This window comes from Bactrocera oleae, chromosome 2 (genome assembly GCF_042242935.1).
Source record: "Bactrocera oleae isolate idBacOlea1 chromosome 2, idBacOlea1, whole genome shotgun sequence".
NCBI lineage: Eukaryota > Metazoa > Arthropoda > Insecta > Diptera > Tephritidae > Bactrocera > Bactrocera oleae.
This window is the reverse complement of record NC_091536.1, coordinates 65,629,631-65,645,593: the sequence shown is the minus strand read 5'-3', so window position 1 is coordinate 65,645,593 and position 15,963 is coordinate 65,629,631.

Sequence of the window (15,963 nt, the reverse complement as noted above, 5' to 3'; positions counted from 1 at the left end):
CAATTTTGGACATATGGACATATTGTTATCAGAAAAGGACTATCATCGAATTTCTATAAGATATCTCACAGATTCACCGATATATTCACTAAAATGTTCGCTGTAGGAACTGGGGTCCATATATTCGGTATCTGAGGGCTTAAATAGCTTTAGTCCGACTTAGACAAGAGAAACATAGAAATCCGAAGATAATATTACATACATATTTGGTCCGTATCGGTAGAGTAGGTCCAGAGATATGGGCTTTCACCGAAATATGAGCGGGCCCATCGTCCAATTTTGACCACGGCTCTTATAGAGTCCTCTTGTATCATCCTAAGTGTAAAATTTAGTGTCTATGTGTATTTACTTACTGATTTATCACACCTTTAGTAGTCTTTAACAGAACTATTTTATGGGGAGTTTTTCGAAATTATTATAATAACATACGAGATAACGCACCCTGTATACAACTCAATTTTTGAAGCTGTCATTAAGATTATAACACATATACCTCTCTTCCCTTTTCCTTCATGGTTTAGTTGATTTTTTAGTTATAAATTTTCAAAACTGCTTCACTGTTTGAGAAAGTATATCTCAAATATTCTAGTGCATTTTGAATAGTGAACATTTACTTGTCTGCAAAAACGCTACAGGAATCTAGAGTTCTTTACATGAGATTAACAAGAAGAAGTTTTTTGCTTCAAAATGCTTGGAAATGAAGCTATTTCTATTGTAAAATTTTCTAAATTTTTTTGAATGAAACTTTTCAAAATCTACCTAAACAATCAATGAGTTATTCAGCAAGATTGTATTACCATAAAAATGTGGTTTGAGATTTTAAAGTATTCGCAATGCTAATGGCCAAAAGTGCGCTTAGACTTGCTATACAGAGTAACTTATTCTCATTTAGCTGAATTTTTCCGCGAATTGAATAAAAAATATTTTTATACCCTAAGCAAGGTATATTCAGTTTACCATGAATACCTAGAAAGAAACGTCGGAGACTTTATAAAGTATATGCATATATGAATGATCAGCGTGACTAGCTGAGTCGATTTAGCTATGTCGGCCTGTCTGTATCAACGCGAACTTGTCCTTTTCTCCCCATTAAGATATTAATTTGTCGAAAACTTTGATGTCATATTCATGTATGGAAAACTTTTTTATTTCACTTGATGCTATCAAACAAAAAATGCAGAAAAGTAATAAAATTGAAATTCCAACAAAAATTCTTAAGTCTTCTACTACAATAACTCATTTCCACTTTACAAACCAGTATTCTATTGTGTATTATACACTACGCCCACAATTAATTAAAATTTCATGATAATATAATTCGTCTACGCCTACCACATACTAATACCTTGACAACTTACATGTTGCAACAAAAGCAGCAACTTGTATACAAAATGAGCACAAATGACTAATTAAGTCACAAAAGCAACACTTATTTACTTATGTGTGACACTAAAATAATTTTATTATCTTCAATGAACAAATCATTTCATTTCATTTTGTTATGACAAAAGGGGTCACTTGCAGTTGTGTGCGTGCGATTTTTCATCCATGCGCACACACGCATATATTTCAGCTGACCATATCGATATGCGTAAGCATTTTTGCCATTTCGAACAACGCAACGAGACAGCCAACAACAATAACAGCAGCAATAAGAGCAACATTGTAGACGCGTAATCTAATAATAAATGAATTTTAATGACATTGCCTGCACACACACATACATGTATGTATATACAAGTATATATATAAACACACACTCAAATGTGTAAATACATACGTATGTGTGAGTATATGTGGCAGCATGGAAGTTTTATTTATAGCAGTGCGTGCAATCGCGCGCCATGTAACCAGGCATAATAAAGTCACGGCACCGGAATGCGGGCGGCAGATAGTGAAATCACTTTGCCGCGCTATAAATCCGCCGGGTGTACAAAGTCAGCCGGCACAACGCACGGTGGCAACACAATAATGTTGTAATAGAAATGACAGCAGCAACCGTTACTATAATTCAATTGACAGGCACTCGGTAATATTCGCGCGCGCTCGTAATAGTAAATGTGCAGTAAATTGTATTGAGTAGCAGCGGTTGGCAGCAAACAGCAAACAGCGAGCAAGCGAATGGGTGATGCGAGCCAAAGATAATGGGCGGTGTGACGCTCAAAAAAGGTGAAGTGGAAGTGAGGCGGTGGGGTTCGTAACTCATTGATTACCTGCTACATGCATACATAGTTACAGTTATTCATAACTATATATAGTCACATAAATACACACACATACCCCGACGCATATGTGATGTTTCTGGGCCACCTATGCGTATACGCAACCTCCAACGCACGCACTCTGCGCAAACGTATGTATGTGTCCGCGCTTGGCTTGGCTTTGTTCAACGATTTGTTGCGTACACAAATAATTTAGTAAATCGATTTCGTTATCTGGTCATATAATATTTAGCTTGAAGGTGTGTGCTTGCCTTGGTCTGCCTGTGTGTGTGTGAGCGCCACTTCGCAACTATTTCATAGCAGCCGTAAAATTGAATTGTTTCTGTGCAAATGAAATAATGGCAATCGTTGCGTTGGCGTACAAGTGGCTGCAAAATAGAAAACTATGATAATAGTGTGAATGTATGTGTGTATATATGCATGTATGTAAGGCTGTCACCTGGCAACGACAGCACCGCAATACCAGCTTGCAAAGTGGCGTCAGCACACAAATAACAAAAGTAATAAAATGATTGAATAAGTGAGACAAATAATGACAGCAATGAGTAATGATGACAGCTGGGAAATATTAGATAAAATGGTGTTAATTTGTCAGTCAACGGTATCACTTGGCGATGGCATTCATGTTATGAGTGTACATATAAGCGGCTGTTGATACCTTGCCACTTAATAGCGGTATTACAAGGTTGTCTATTTGACTTCTGACATTTGCCCTTGGTGTTAACTGTGTAGGCCTTTGTTAGGCTGACACTGAAACATCTAGTCAATCACACTTTCAGAGGAACTGAATACTTAGCCGAAACGGATATTGACCGACTCAACAAGTTTGTTATAGGCACGAAGCACTTTGTCGACATGTAAGGGTCTTTCGATACAGCTTATAGGAGTTTTTAGGTACTACAACGGACCGGCGTTTAAGCTGTCCAAATGTGAACCTTCTTAGGATCGACCTCCTAACCTAACCTAACTGTGTAGCATCTTTATTATATTTTCTGTGGAAATTTGTTGTGTAAAAAAATAAGAGTAATCGAATCTCTGCGCTTAGAAAGGCAAATCGCAATATTAAAATGAGTGGATCACGCCTGAAAGAGGAAAGGAATGATGTTGCACAAATACATGACGACCTTGAGAGACAGATTCCTTAATTTTTGGCCGACAAACAGGCGTAGTTCTTTTGGGATATATTCCACAAATTGCAAGTTGGGAAATTGTTATAGCAAAATATGGGTAATAATAATATCCCAACGATTATACTTGTACTCCTCCCGCCCAACCGACGCGAGTGGCGCAATCCGCATAACTGCGTAATTAACTGATCCTTGATCTTGCTTTTCAGCATCGAGATCTGCTTAACTATAGAAACAAAATTTTCAACAGCTAGGATTTAAATAACGTTATAATAAATTAACGATTTTATTTAATAAGAGAAAACAATAGAGTATTGAAAAGCCAAGATGATTTACATGCGGAACATCTGAAGAGGCATTAATTGCATCTGAAAGCGCGTCATTAAATATCACTTGCTGTGTTTTAATATAAAGTAAAGAAGATATCCATTGACGAAATCTTAGCTGAAGCCAAGAAAAATAAGTTTATGTACGAAAGTCGAGAGATTTTCTTTATTGAAAGCTTTGCTTATGTTGCGTAAAACCCAATGATACATGGTTCACAAAGTCAAACAAATTTGTTAGAGCAGATTTCTCTTTACGAAATTCATGTTGAGAACAAGAGATTAATGGAAAATCGAAAAAGTTAATTAATTTGCGATAAAATGTTCAAAACGTTTAGGTATTGCTGATAATAAAGGGATTATATGGTGAATGAATATTTTCATATTGAATGAAATATACCTTCAAAGAAATGGCTTACTCTTATTAGTCTCGTTTCGAGCATTAAGCTAATCTCTTGTAGATGATTGCGAAAAAACTCTTTCAAAATGGAATCAGCGTTAACTACTAGCCTAAACATAGATAGAAACATTAGTTTATGAGACATATCTCTTTCAAAAACAGAAGCTGAGTTTATTATTTTGTGATGTCTGATGTTGTGTCAATGATAAGTTGTAGAAAATATGAGATATCTTGTGAAAACTTGATAAGGTACTTCAAGGATACCCAAGGAAAATTGGTACTATAAATGAATAGAATAGGGCCGATGTTACATCTACGAATCAATGTAAGTTGATTATTATAAAGTATTGTAACGCGGTCAGAACAACATAAAGCTCTAGGGGAAAAAATGTGTGGAGTGCAATTAGCAATTTAATATCTCTCACATTTAAAGAAATATGTAAAAAATTACACTGTGCGCCATTCTCTTGGTCACTTTATAAATATTGAATAACTAATATTGACTTTCAAGTACTTTCCAATTGAGCTCACACTGATTTCCGATTCATAATTTTGTGCAATTCTTACTATTTTATTTCTTCCAGCTCCAATATTTAGAACATAATGACTTTTGCTCTTTCTGATTTACCGTATAAATCGCGCAGTATTTGAGTATTCTCATTAAATTAAGTGAGCGCAGTGACGAAAGAAAATCATTTTTGCGTCGAATTGTCACTGGAGATGAAGAATGGATTTATGTCAAGATTCCTAAAAAAAAGCATGGGTTAATCTGGGACAACCTTTAACATGGACTGGAAAAACAGATCGATTCGGTAAGAAGGCAATGATCTTTGCTTGGTGGGATCAGAAGGGCTTCTAAAACCTGGTAAAATTGTTAATAATCGCAACAAATAGCAAATAATCGAAAAACGAGCCGAATGAGACAGAAGACACGGCAAAGTAATTTTGTTACACGACAATGCATCTGCGCATAAAGCGAGATCGGTTCAGAATACAATCAAAGTACTTGGCTGGAAGCTGCCACCCCACCCACCGTATTCACCTGACTTGGTACCTTCCGATTGCGATTTGTTTTCATCGATGGAACACGAATTGGCTGAGCAGTACTTCGATACGCAAAAGTCGAAAATTGGGTGTCTGATTGATTTGCTTCACAAAATGAACATTTCTATTGGCATGGCATCCACAAATTGCCAGAAAGGTGGTCAGAATGTGTAAAAAGCAATGGTCAATACTTTGAATCAATTTCTTTGTACTTTCCCATTCAACATGAATATTTCATTTCGACAAAAAGGCCGGTAAACCGGTATATGCATTTTTTCCAAATATATACTAATGATTAGTTGAATTTCAAGAAAGGAAAAAAGTTACCTCCTAAACGGTTTTCAACCGTTGGCAATCACAAATATAATATTTTACTGTTTTAGAATGTTCTTGAATAATATTTAACGACTAAATTATATAAAAAGTTTGCTTCACTTCAATTCAAGTACAACTATGTGCTAAATACTTGGCGTTCACCAATTTTACTTCCAAAAGTAATATACTTACAAAATTTTAGTTCCTTTGCACAATTTTCGACTGACATTTGTTGCTGCTTGATAGTCACTTGCTGCACTTGGAGCAAATTGTATTTTGACGATTCAAAGAAACAATAACCGAAAGGCGGAAGATTCACTTGTCAGCCGAGCCAAGTGACAAGGCAGCGAGCGCCTGCCAGGCAACTTTATGTTGCACATTGTTGCCAAATAGACGAGTATTTTGCAAATGCTGCAAGGAAACTGTCGTGTTGCTGTTGTTGTGGCGGCAACTGTCGCACAATCAAACACTGGAAAATGCAATGTAAATGCAAGGCGGTTATAGCAAATGTCAAAAGCGAACCCCCTTCAACGATTGCTGGCCTGATGGCTGATGGATAAGGGAAATGACGTTGGCGATGGCGATGGCGATGTGAGCAAAGGAACCGTTTTGTCATGTGGCATTTTCATGGTTGACTTGAGCAAACAAATTGTCAAGCCAATGCAAAAGCGTGAGCTCAACTATGTGAAGCTATAAATATATACATATATGTATGTGAGTGTGTATGTGTATGTAACTGGCGACGCGCAACAACGGTTGTCAAGTGAATCTCATTTCGTGGCTTTATCGGCTGCGTGAAGCAACAAAGCGCAAGCAAATCAGCAAAGTTGCTTCATGCAACATAACTCTTTATTGGTGGCAAGAAATTGTGCTGAAGCGGAATAGCACCAGCAGTAGTATGTATTACAAATCATTGGTAGACACTTTGTCCATCAGCCAGCCGACAGACAACCGTCCAACGCTTGTTAGAAGCCAAAGTAGCGCTAAACGGAAATGCCCGTGCATGTGTGTGTGTGTAAGCTTTGGATTGCGCTTATTCGTAGCCAAGCCAAGTTGTGGCGACACTTGAATGACACGCTGAGTGTATATAACAGTAATGATGGTTTGGAGGCACGCTGCCATTTGGATACACACATATACATACAACATTCACACGCAAGCATATGCGTGTGGGGACTGACGTGCGCATGCGAGTGTGTAGCATCAGCAAAGAGGCATGTTGTGGCAAGTGCAAGCATCGTATTTCAACATTTCACAGCTGCAGCTGCGGCTATATTGCGACATGCTGATGGATGCATTCAGCTTGCAGCGTGACACATTGACAAAGTGGAACCCGGCTTGACGACGAAGTCGCAAGGAAAATGATCAAGCGCATATCTATCAAGGAATTTACGAGCAAACAAGATTACATCACATATTTGGAGGAAAGATTTTTGTCTCGCGGAAATGTCAAAAGTTTTTAGAATCAGGATTACTAAGCATATTATGTTGTGGTGAATACTGGTAGGTTTCTATTGCTTTCATAAGGCATGGGGTTTATTGGCGCTTTGAATATAAAAGTATATATAGCGCTGATTTATAAAACACTACAACGAATATCTCGATACCAGAAGGGAAGAAAGCTTTTTGTTTTTGTCAAAATTTATTAACTTCACCAGATACTTCCGCAAAGTTTCTACCAAAAACAGGAAAAAATGTTAACTTCAGCTACAATGAAGCCATAATACTCTTCATAGGTGCATTTCTTCTGCATAAATTCTTGGTTTTGATAGGTCACTTCGTATGTCTGCTATATGCTATAGTGGTCCGTTCTAAAAAATATGTTTGGAGATTAAATTTAATTGTATTGTCAATTACAATATCTCTTAAACATTAATACAATACATGTCAAATTTGGTGAAGATACCTAGTCAATTGAAAAAGTTTTCCATGGAAGCACTTGATTTCGATCGTTCAGTTTGTATGGCAGCCATATGCTATAGTGATCCGATCTAAACAATTTGTTCGAAGTTTCCTCCATTGCTTTAGACAATAATTTGATATATTTCTGATACCAAGTCAAAGGAAAAATTTTCCAAACAAGAGCATGCTTTTGATTGGGCAGTTTGTATGACATTTATGTCCTTGGTAGTCCGATATCGACGGTTCTGACAAATGTGTAACCTCTCAAGGATTTGTGTAAAATTTCAGATCGATATCTCAAAAACTGAAGGACTAGTTCGCTCATATACCGACAGAACCACGGACGTGTCTAAATTTAATTATCTCTACCAGTTTATATTTAAATGCGTTTTTCTCAAAACAGCACTTTTCGAATTGACAGCAGTAAAAACTTATTTCTACATGTTCTATATACACACCTATATAACAATGAACTACCAGTTTTTGACCTGCGTTGGGCGGCACCGCTCAAAGTTAGGTGAAAACCCATATCTCCATATTTGCTCGACTGATTTCATTCAGTAGGTAGCATATTTCTATGTTGCAGTTCGAAAATAGGCGAAATCGAACTACAATCACGCCTACTTCTCATTTAAAACAATTTGAAATATCATGTGATTCTTTCAATTTCCGGTAACGAATGTATCGGGATAAAACTTTGAACGAATATTGACTTTAAAGTATGCCAGCTCATGACCAGAAACACCACCTACATCGAAACAAAACTGTTCAAGCTCTCAGGTACCGAATATATGAATCGCAAATCCTTTTGCGAGCTTTTTATCAAAAATATCGGCCAGTCTATGAGATATATTATAAAAACTCAGAGAGAATCCTTATGTGATAATAAAATGCTCGTGTGCCAAAAATAGGTTGAAACGGATCGGTCAGCCCCCATATACCTAATAGAAAAATTTTCGAACTTCAGGTTGACTTTATATCGCAAACATCGGTCAATACATCAGTTACCCTGTTGAAATTGAAAGTACACGTTTTTTCTAATTACAATGTATATTTGTGTTTAAAATGGATAAAATCTGGTGAAAACTTGCCCTAGCCGCCGTATAACTAATATCAGGACTTTAAAATATCCGGTTGACTTTATGCCGCATATATTATACTTGTATTGGTGATGGTATATGAGGTTCCTTAATGAAACTCAAAGATTATCTTTCTTTGTTAATAATATGTGGTAATGGCAAAATTATATAAAATCGGTTCAAAACTATCTCTTTATCACATGTACCTAATATGTATAAGATTCCGGTTGGCTTTATACGTATATATCGGTAAATATGTCAGATATTTTAACAAATTTAACTGAACGTATAATAATGGACATAATGTAGTTTAATGCCAAAAATGTGTGATATTGGACTACGAATTACCCAAACATTATACCCATTAATACATGTAATGATTTTCGTTATTTTAGCAAACCCTATGCAGAATATTTCGTACACTGGGAGTCATATATTTATAAAATTGCTTGAAAATATGGTCTCGAGTACATCTAAGTGATGCCGAAACCTTGCCAGATCTTTTCTGCCCCCAATATACCCTATATAGTGATTTCCGTCTTCCCACCTGTCTTTAACAGTTTAGGTTGGTCAAAATGTGTGGTATTTCAATAAATTTAAATGGACAAGCTTCTTATTTTTAAATTAAGAGGTTTCCCGCGGAATATGAATGAAATTGGTTGAGACCTTGGTCCAAATCTCATATCTTTAATATAATAAATTTCGATTCTTTTGTTGACGTTTTGCACTTAAGTTCAAGATATTAAATTTAGCCTTTTCGATTGAGTTTATGTCAGATGTATCTTATTTGAAGATGACTTTATTACAGTATTGACTCTATGACCAATAATATAAAAAAAAATCGGTTGCAGCGGACCGAAAACATGAAAGTTATTAAAAAGGCAATTTCTGTCGGCTTTATAAGAACCATCTAAAAGTGAGTTTTATTTTGAACAAATAAAAATAAAATAATCCATAATAAGTATGGACAAGGCGAAATAAGCAGAACTAAATAATGTGCTGAGGATGATTAAACAATAGTATAATGACTTTGCAAATAACCACACGTCAGGCGGTTGAGACAAGATAACTTCCGCAGCTCACAATGCTTTAATTCAAAATCAAGACACCTAGGGTGGAAAAAGCTTTGGAATTTTATCAAATTCATCGAATAGTCGAACGGCGAATGTGCAGTCGCTTTCAACCAATCAACCAGTCAACTACAGTTATAACTAGTCGAGGTGACTGTATGTTTTCTACAGCCATGTCTAATATCTTGTGTTCTTATTTATTATCCACTGAATAGTCCATTATCTGAAGCATATATATTTCTCATCTAGATATATATTTTTTCACACTTCATAGAGGTTAATTTCCATTCCTTGCGCAAATCAGTGGAAATCATAAAACTGTAAATTAAAACTGGTATCCTTACACATCAGAAAAACAAGTCTTTAAGCGTCGAAGTTGCCGAAAGTCAACATGGCACAAAGAGACCGCGCTGCTTTATTAAGTCAAGGACAGGCTTTTTCGCGCGTTGACTTGCCTTGTAATCCTGCCGAAAGCGAGCTTATTCAAACGCCACATATCACTATTTATGCACACATGTACGTGTAAGTATGTTATAAATTCTCGAATGCAGTGTTGTCCCTTAGTCTTCACAAGCGTTATCCATAAATTTAATTTTTACGTTCCGAATAGGAGTACGAGTACCATAATGTCAGCGAAGCGCGTTGAAAACATCTGTGACCGCGTTGAGAATGTGCGACATAAAAACGCATGTATGCATTTCGGAATTCACTTCGGGATGAGCGTGTAAAAAGCTCGCCATAAATGCGGTGAAATAACGCTAAAGACGGCAACGCAATTGAGGACAATGCAGTTAAGGCGGCGAGAGCGGACGTGCGGCGTGAGAGTGTGGAAATTAAGTGCAACATTTTACATGCCACCTTCAGCCATTAATTAAGGCATGTCACATTTTTATATCGCCATGCATCGCCTGATCAGCATACGACTTGCATGTGTGTGCGTGTGTTCCTATATACATATATGCATACATATGTAATTGCATAACCGCAGTTGCATATCAGTCGGCGCCGATAAAATTAAACTTTTTTGTTATTGCAACATTTTCTTGTAATTTATTAAGCAAGAAAAATAATCCATTTTCGGCACAGTCACCGCTTTTGCACAGTGGCTCCGTGACAAGCTCGCTGGTTGTGGCTGCCATTTGTATTTACTCAATACATATACATTTATAATTATATACATAAGTATGTGTGTATGTCGACAGTTGCTTCCTCTTTTTGCTGTTCCTTTGGCATTCACGCAGTTCTTTCCGCTGCGGTCAATTCTCCAAGGGTTTTACGCACTTAACGCAATTACTTGCTGCGGTCACGTACGAGCACACATGAAGCATATCAATATAAGTATGTATATTCAGCTTCCATATATAAGGTTACATGTCCTTGCCAAAAAAGTGTATGTGATCCATACATTGTATAAAACAAAACTGGCTAGATATAACGGATCACTGAAGACTTTTACAGTGCAAGCTCCATGGAAGTTCTAGATTTGACTGCTGCTACCCTCTGGTCTATAAATATAAGTTCAAGATCCCTTTCGAGGTTCGGAAAATGCATAGAAGGGCATCTAAACTTCGACTGAAGATTGCTGCACTCTAAATTTACATTGCCAGAATGTTCAGTACAGGACTGAGTATGAGTAGCTATGTAAATATTGATACAAATAGTTTCTCCATTCATTAAGATTAATTGTTTCTAGCTTTAATCGCCTCATGAGTTTCTATTTATCGATGATCAACAAAACCCAAATTGATTTTATTAAAACCTTGTGACATTTTATGTTTTTTAAGATTTGCAAGCCCGTAAATATTAAAGACTTCCTTTGTTGTAAAAATTATTAGAATGGATTTCTACAATTTCAGAACCCTCTCTTAAATACCTCAATTGTTTAACGCTCAAGGATGCAAGTGATAAGTAAATGATTTTAAGGGATAGGTAGATGTGAATTAAATAATAAATTGAGGGGAAAACACAGGTGCATAACATAAAAGGATCTTATCTTGATTTTAACCGGTCAGATTATAGGTACCTATATACTATAGAGGTCCAATCTGAACAATTTCTTTTGAGATTGTAGCACTCTCTTGAAGATAAATCTGTAAAAAAGTTGTCCATACAAGGACTTCATTTTGACCGATCAGTTTGTACAGCAGCTAAATGCTATAGTGGTCTAATATCGGCGACTACCATAAATGAGCAGCTTCTTGGAAAGAACAGGACTTGCGAAAAATCTTAAAAACTGATGGACTAGTTCGTGTGTATAAAGACAGAGAGACGGACATGGTTAAAACGGCTCACACCGTCACTGCACTTTATAAGGTCACCGACGTTTTCTTATGGGTATTAAAATCTTCGAGGCAAACTTAACATATCCTGTTCATGGAATACAAAATTGAAAAGGAGCAATGGAAGGGGACCAAAACCTCTTTGGAAGAGTATAACAAAATATAGGCCTCACAACTTTAGCCGAGAGTTCTCTGCAACTAAAAATAAGGAATCAGATTACATCCCGTGATAACTCAAGGACCGAGCTCTAAATTTCGTGTAAAACAGCAAATGACAGCAGTAAACTAGTAAATTTGATCTTACACGTATTTTACAGGGTAAGCATAGTCATATGTGTACACGCAATGACGCATATAAAGCAAATAGTACAGTGAACTAGGGGTCCATATGTAACAGTGTTGCACTCGAAACTTTCTCTATACACACGTGTGAGTCAAAGATTTACTGTACTTGATATACCTACACACATAGACTTAAATATATCTGCCCCTTGAACAAAGAGCCAAATAGTCGAAAGTAAGATTAGAGAAATGGTCACTGAAATGGAAAGAGTTGCGGAAGCGGGGTCTCTACATCGCTGCCATCTTACCAATATATCATTCAGGATACCTGTACTACCATCATCGAAAGCTGATATGATATTAATTATCGTATCTGAATGAACGAACAATAACGTTCGTCCGTAGACAAAGCCCACGGCCGTATCAAGTCATATTAACATCAACAAACTGTTGGCTTTCTTAAGGATAGCTTTATCTATTTAGTGAATATAACCACAGGTTTGATGAGACCAGCCGAAATGACCATCATTAATAAATATGCAGATCTCACTTTCTTAATAGTTACATACTAATTTGCTCTAGCTTGAATACTTATCGATTCAGTTCTAGTGGCGATCTCTCATCGTTACGTCAGATAATTTTTACTGCCTTAGATAGGTAAGCCTTTTTTTTAATGACAATACTAGACTTGTACCAAAATCTCAACTATCTCAACTGAGGCTTATAACAAGTGTATGGAAAATTAGATTACTCATTGAAAGGCTTATATTGATTCCAGAGTCGATTTCGAAGGCGACTATCTGTATTAAAATAGGTAAACATATAGTTGTTTTTGTCACTCCGGGTCTAATTTGTGATGATACTATGAAAATCGACGTACCGCTTTGAGTTTTTTATTTATTGGTCAGTTCTCTCTTCAACGTTTTCAAATAATTCATCTACAGTATTCAAGGCTAAGGGAACATATTTCTTCCAGCTTTTTAAGCGTTTACTCAATCAAGTAATACTTGCTTGACTTTAATTGAAATTATTCAAATGAGTTCTTTGAAATTGCGAAAATTTAAATTTTTCATAAAATAACATAAAAAGTGGAAAGTATTATCAATGTCAAAAGCAGGATTTATATTTTTTATATTGCAGAAATCGAGTGATTGACGAATGACACATATCAAATTAAACAAAGAATTTGATTTCAAAGCAGTCATCAACACAAAGAAAAGTATAATATATGCATGAGTAATTATGGATTTGTAATAAAAATTTATTAAGAAAAAATATTACAGTGTTACGCACTTAATTGAGTCTAAAAAAGAATAATTATTTGCTCGCTTATTTAATTAATTTGATGAAAGACAAAATATGAGATTATCTATCTGTCTTCATTGGTTTCTTGCCATGAAATATTGTGTTCTAGAAATAAATTTGAAAATTTCTAAATCTATCCAAATAAGTGAGTGCGAGTAGTTTTGCTACAGTATAGACATATGATTCACGAGAGTGGTCTGATAAGTATTTAGTCTTACGTACGGAAGAGGAATTTATTATCCTCTAGGACATTCTTTCTTAAAAGTTTAGTGGAATCGGACTATATTATACCCTAAACAGGGTATATTAAGTTCGCCGCGAAGTTTGTAACACTCAGAATAAAACGTCAGAAACCCTATCAAATATATATTTTATATAAATTAGCAGAGTGATTTAACTGTGTCCGTCTATATATAGGCGAAAGGTATTAATCCCTCGGGGCAGCCGAAGTTAACGCTCTTTCTTTTTTCAGTATTTGTGACGGTTTGAAGAAAAATCATTTAAAATATTTAATGTTGTAATACTTAAATTAGCAAAAGTTTTGTAAAAATTCCAAGTTACACTTAAGCGGAGAGTACTGTATTTTAAGTTCCTTTCACATTTCCCACTCAACTGGCTTTTAATTATGTTAACAAGTAATTTCTGCTGCTATAACTTAAAAATACAGTACTTTTTTCCATTTTTATTGTTGTTTTGTAATTATTATCAGTCACCCCTGCACGCACTTTGCGCTACATATCCGCTGCATGCATATTCTTTGGCGCTTCCGCTTGAAATTTTTCACTTGCGTTGAACCGGAAGAAATTAATGCAACATTTGAATTATCACTGCTGGCAAAAATAACGGCACAACAATGACAATAGCCGCACTGATAAAGTGACAAGGACGAAATGACAGACGGACGCAAGGAAGGACGTCACGTGACAGCCGGCTGGACAGCGAGATTGACTAATGAGTACGGCTGTGGGGGCTAGTGTTTGGGGCAAATGGTAAAAGCGCGATAAAGCTCAATGATAACATATGGAGGTCAGACTGAACTGACCGGTCGAGATAGCTGCGAAAGGAATTTTGCGAAATGCTATATTCTATTTTTGCATTTTTAATTTCGTATTTATTTTATGACTACACTTTTATTTTTACTCTTAATTTATGCTATTTTATTGAATTGCGCAGTGTTGCATTTGTGCTAAAGCGATTACAGATATAAAGATAACAATACGAAAAAAATTTACGCACACACACAGATGTACAGTTATATGCATATGTTGTGCAAATATGCGCAAGCGTTGATATTATCTTCGCCATAAATTTGCACAAATATTATTTTATCAACAACAATTAATTTAATGCACTTAATTGCAATATTTTCCAAAAATAAATTTCGTTTAATTGTTTTTTGTTTGTTTGCCCTCATTGTTGTTAATGTTGTTGCTGTTGTTGTTTGTGTATTGCTCGTAGTTCTTTGCGTCACAGCTGGAGCATTAATGCGCTGCAGCTTAACGGTAACAACGGGTAACAGCTGCAGAAGGACATGAGAGTCACACATACACATACATACACACATGTACTTTAAAACAACAACCGCTCACGTTCGCATTTAATGTGTGTCATATCTTTCCGTGCTGGTATTCTGCGTTTGCGCCACTGGTTGGACAATTTTTATTTGCCGCCAAAGATTTATGCTCATTTGTAGCGGCATTAAGTGCGTGTAAACATCTTACGAAAGCAACAATAAATTTATTATCCCCGCGCGATAGCCAGGACACGGTGTACGTATGCTCAACAATACAAGTGAGCTTATCCGCGGCGCATGTGTCTGCATGTATGTGTATGTGTTACATGTGCGTTGTATTGGTGCGATGTTGCAAATGCATGTGGCAATTTGCAAATACAAGTGCTGTTGTGCCAAGTGGTCGCAAAGGACACACACACACACACACACATGGGAAATATACCTCATAACAGTTGTTTTGTTATACCGAAAAATCTTACTTATATTTTTGCGTATATTTGGTGCGAAATGTATTTAATTAACGCGACTACTTCGGTCATATGAGATATGATAATTGCATACCAAAGCAATTTGTTGTAGGATAATGACCCGTTGTGCCAGGGTTACTAGATTAACACCTAGATAATCTTTAATAATGAAGACGAAGCAGTCAAAGGAAATGCGAAGAGGGAACCAATATTGAGATTCTTTTCACGGCGATTAGAAAGCTCCGTGATCTCTTCAACGTGCTTCAACTAATTCATGGACACTCGAGATTTCGTAAGTTTTAACTGGATAGAGAAGCGCAATTGAGTTGGTAAATGAATGAACACCAAACACCATCATCAAGCCCAACCTTTAAGTTAACATAGTACTCAGAGCCGAACTGACATCTGAGACTTAGTTTACTATATGAGTGTAATATCAAAAAAAAATTTTATCACGGAAACTTTCTTCGTATACAGTCTATTTGAAACTAAAGTCCGGTCAAAGCACTCAAAGATCTATTTATGGTCGAAACTATAAATATTCAGTGGCATGGGTGGTTCAGTACGTTCATTCTTAAACATCATTAGCGCGCTAGTCGTACCTCGATTGACAAGTTGACAATACTTCGTAAAAC